Source organism: Peromyscus leucopus, chromosome 1, assembly GCF_004664715.2.
Source record: "Peromyscus leucopus breed LL Stock chromosome 1, UCI_PerLeu_2.1, whole genome shotgun sequence".
NCBI lineage: Eukaryota > Metazoa > Chordata > Mammalia > Rodentia > Cricetidae > Peromyscus > Peromyscus leucopus.
In genome coordinates this window covers 54331454-54336687 of record NC_051063.1, presented here as the reverse complement: position 1 = coordinate 54336687, position 5234 = coordinate 54331454, and positions in this window count along the sequence as shown.

Genomic DNA, 5234 nt, shown 5'->3' with positions numbered 1-5234 from the left:
CTATAAACTGTGGAAGAGCCATGTTTTTAAACCTAATCTATTGTTTTGTTACAGTTTGGATAAGGATCTCATATTTTCATCTGTAGAAGAATTGGTCCTTGGTGTTAGTACTTTTGCAAGGTAATTGATAAGCTTTCTAAGTTGGGGGTTGTCTTAGTTATGGTTTCTATTGCTGTGAAGAGACACCATAAACATGGTAACTCTTACAAGGAAAACATTTAATTGTGGTGTCTCAATTTCAGTTTCAGAGGATCAGTCCATTAGTATTATGACAAGGAATGTAGTGGCATATAGGCAGTCATGGTCCTGGAGGCATAGCTGAGAGTCCTTTATCTTGTAGGCAACCAGAAGTTGACTGAGACATATAGGAAACCTCAAATCCTGCCACACAGTGGCACACTTCTTCCATAGGGCCATCCCCACTCCAACAAAGACATACCTCCTAATAGTGCCACAGTCTAAGAGATTATGGTGGGCAATTCCATTCAAACTACCACAATTCCCATAGTCTATAACAGTCTCAAACTTATTCAGAAGTCTAAAGTTCAAAGTCTCCTGAGATTCATATAATCTCTTAAATGTACTCCCATGTAAAATGAAAATTTTAAAAATGATCACATATTTTTAACTTAAAATGGAAAAAGGATATACATTACCATTCCAAACTGGAGGGAAGACAGTATAGTGAAAAGATACTGGAACAAAGCAAGACAGATAACCAGTTGGGCAATCACTACACTCTGCAACTCCATGTCTGATTTCAAAATGTTCTTCAGTTCTCCAACTCCTTTCATCCTTGTTGACTGTAACATACTTCTTTCTCTTGGGCTGGCTCCACTCCCCATTAGCAGCTCTCCTCAGCAAGTATCCCACAACTCTGCATCTCTAACATCTTGAATTCTCCAAGGCAAGCCAGGCTTCAACTCCACAGCTTCATGCAATGGCCTCTCTAGTCCTCTATTCAGAGACACCCTTGACACATGCCTGGCCTCACCAGTTTTCCTTAATCTGAAGAGCAAATTCTATAACCTGTTTCTTTTAGCCTTAACTCTAAAGCCTAAACCATGTGGTCAAAGTTGCCAAGTTCTGCTTCTTACTATGGTGGGATCATGCCCCTCTTGTACAATTACATCTTTACTAGCTCTGTCCTTCACTGCCTAAGGGTGGCATTCTTGAAACTGGATCTCTAGACCAGGCTAGTCTCAAACTCAGAGACCTACCGGCCTCTGCCTTCCCAGTGCTTGTATTAAAGACATGCACCACCTCACCTGGCTCTAAACTCTTCTTTAATTCCTTTTCACAAGCTGGAAATCTGCTGGGTGGGATCTTGGCCTGAGGTCACCACTTCCTTTATTCTACTTCTTGATCCATTTAACTCTTTGATCACAGGATTTATCTCTATTCCAGTTCCCAAGTGTCTTTTCTTAATATGTAAACTTTATTTTTTATTTGCTCAGCTTTCCACTTTTCATTATATATTTTTGTTAGAGTTACCACTAATAAACCTACAACAGAATCTATGCTAGGCTCTTTTGAGATTTCTTCTGCCAAAGGAATTAATCCAAAAATCTTCACTTTAGCCTCAGGCAGACTCTTCAGACAAAGGCAAAAAGCAGCCACGTTCTTTATCAAACTATCACAAGAATGATTTCCAGGGAAAATACTAAAATTCCTCTCCTTTGAAACATCTTGAGCCAGACCACTGCCAGTTTAAATCATTCTCAGTACTACTGTCTTCCATACTCCTACTACTGTGGGCCATTGAGCAGTGCTTAAAGCATTTCACTGCTTTCCTAACCCAAAGTACCAAAGTCCAAATTCCTCCAAACTAAAGAATGGTCAGGCCTATCAGAGCAATACCCCAGTCCCTCATATCAAACTCTGTCTTAGGGTTTCTATTGCTGTGAATAGACACCACGACCATGACAACACTTATTAAGGAAACATTTAACTGGGTGGCTCACTTACAACTCAGAGATTTAGTACATTATCGTCATGGTGGGACTTGGTGCTGGAGAAGGAGCTGAGAGTCCTACATGTGTCAGGGATCAGGAAGCGGTCTGTGACATTGAGAGTAGCTACAGTCAGTATATTGGAGACCTCAAAGTGCACCTCCACAGTGACACACTTCTTCCAACAATATCTCATCTCTCCAACAAAGACACAACTCCTAACAGAGCCACTCCTTTTGGGGCCATTTTCTTTCAAACCACCACAGGGGTATATTTGGAGGCAGAAGCTTAATGGGGCATACCTTTGAAAAGAGGTCTTTGGTTCTTGGCTTCTTTTCACTTTTATATTCTTGTCATTTTCTTCTTTCTCTTCTTCTTTATTACCCCGTCCCTCCTCATGCTCCTTCCCCACACACCTTACTGCCCACTGGAAATAAGTAGCTTCCTCCAGAAATCCTTCTGCTGTTATGCACCACTTCACACAGGCCTTAGATACTGCAGACAATGGCCAGGACTAGACACCAGTGAATGGCCAGCCATGACGATCTGTCTGAGGTACTACATCAGAGCTAAGGGAAGAAGGCCATCCCTATACTATCCAGAAACTTGGCCATTATCTCTGACTATAAAAATACTGTCAGAATTCCCTTTAATATATTGTTACTTTCTTCACAATTCTTGCTTTTCAATTTTTTATTGATTTTTTGTGAATTTCACATCTTGCACCCCAATTTCACTCATCGCCACATATCTCCATGTCTGCCTTCCACTCTTACAACTCCCCAAAGAAAACAAAGAAACAGACAGACAGACAAACAAAAACCTCTCTGGAAGCTGCAGTGTGTCTCAGGGTGTCACATAATATACCCTGTTGCCCAAGTTGTTTTACTTGCCAATGTTCATTGCAATGACTCATTGGACTGGTTTGAGGCCTCTGGCTTCTACTACACTATCAATATTGTATTGTTATGAGGATTCCTCTCAGATATCCTGTTGTTGCCCTGTGTCATGGAGATCCTGGGATAGTCCCTTCATATGCTCCAACAGTTCTTAGATGGGGGAAATGTCAGAGTGTGCCAGCTTAATGCCCTGATCAGGGCCTGTGTGGTAGCTGAGTCGGTCAGTCCATCTGCACTCCTGCACACAAGTGCCAGGGCCAGTTCTCCTACTTTGCCCAGGTGAGGAGTCTGGCCAGCTCTCATGTCTGTGGTAGCAATAATGTGGTGGGACCAGCTCTCCCATGTTATCAGGGCTATCTTTCTCTCACCTACATAATGAGAGCCACCTCTCCAGCATTGCCCAGTGAGGGGGAGGACCAGCTCACCTGAGTACCACAGCCAGCAAGAGACAGGGAAATCTCTCCTGCTCTCACACCCTCAGGCTGGCTCTCAGGGCCCCATGGCCCCATGGTCAGCTTTACTGTGCTACCCTGGTAATATGTGGAGTTTGTTATATAGTATTTTGTTTGTGTTAAAACAAATAAAGCTTGCCTGGAGATCAGAGGTTGGAGCTTGCCACTAGTTAACCATAAAGCCTGGAGTGGTTATGCATGCCTTTTATCAAAGCACTTGGGAGGCTCAGTCCTTTAATCTCAGCACAATTGGGAGGTAGAGACGGAAACATAAGGTAGATGGAGACAGGATCTCGGGCCCCTTTGGTAGAGGATCTGGGGAGGTAAGAAGTCTCTGGTGGCTGCTCCTTTGCTTCTCTGATCTTTCAGGTTATTACCCTGATATTTGACCTGATTTTTATTGATAAGACAAAATATATTCATGCTTCAGGGGCTTGCTCTCTGGCATGCTGCAGCTAGCAAACAGCAGAGCTCCCTAGCCCTCATGCCTTACAGGTCAGCTTTCCCACACTGCCCAGGTGAGAGGCAAGACCAGCTCTCCCAAGTTTACACACTCAGAGCTGGCTCAATGGGACCTATACCACCAAGTCCAGTTCTACAGTGCAGCCCAGGTGAGGAGTGGGGCCTGATCTCCTGAGTGCTGTATCTGGGAAGGGGTGGGGGCAGTTTTCCAACTCTAAAGACCTGTTATCCCACCAGCCATCAGTGGCATCTGTTCCAAGTCTAAGTCACAACAGGGCCTACAGGGGTTGGGGATAGCTCTCCCAAGCTCATGTCATTAGGGCCATGTATCCCACATGGCCAAGGCTAGGGGTGAGGCCAACTCTCCTGAGTACTGCAGCTGCATAGGGGTCAAACCAGATCTCGACTATCTAGTGAAGGGTGGAGTCAGACAAGCATGGTACTGGGACATCAACATGGCTTCATGTGGCAGCAGAAACCATGGGGTAGTGTATGTCTACTCAGCTTTTGGTGGTATCACATGCCATGGACATTAACACAGATTCTGGCTAAAGAAGGACCATGGACCCTTGGCCCTCAGTTGCACCCCAGGCCCAGACATCCTCTTGGGAGACCAGACAACAGTCATCCAAATGATCCCTGATGGCAACCCAGGCCTCAGTTATCAACATAGACCCCAGCAATGTAGGGCCACAGATCCAAACATGGTGCTCAGTAGCAGCTGGTCCTGGCTGGATGGAAGTATGACTTTAGGTGGAGGTACAGACCATGGAGTACTGTATGACCTTTGGTGGTAACTCAGGCCATAGACATCAACACAGACTCAGGCTACAGTAAGTCCTTGGACCCAGACATGTCCCTCAGCAGTAGCCTGGACCAGAACATCACCATGACCACAGGAGGCAGCACAGGACATTCAGATCAATTTGGCCCATGTTGACTGTAGGGCTTCCAGACTGTAGGGCATCAAGCAACAGTCCAGACCACAGATATCTGAGTGGTTCTCAGTAGCAACATGGGCTATGGACATCTACACAGACCTCAGCTGTGACAGGACCATGGACCCGGACATGGCCTTTGTTGACAGCCCTGGCCCAGACATCCCCATGGCCCCAGGTGGCAGCACAGGCCACTCAATCAGTGTGGTCCCAGCAAACAGCAGGACCCTAGGACAACAACATGGCTTCAAGAGGCAGTAAAGGCTCCTCATATCTGTCTGTTCCTCACAGCCTTTGAACCTCCACCTCTATCCACAGCACATGAACTGCTGTACTTCTCTTTCTCTCCCATCTCTACCACATGCTTTGTCTTTCCCATGTCTCCATCACACATTTGTTCATTGTAGTGGCATCTGCTGCCCCAATCTGTGGGACGAGGGCAGGCACTTGTGTGTCATCTCCACATTTCTTACTGTGAATAATAATAGGTGTTTTATGTATAATAATTTAGTAAAATGGTATAAAATACAA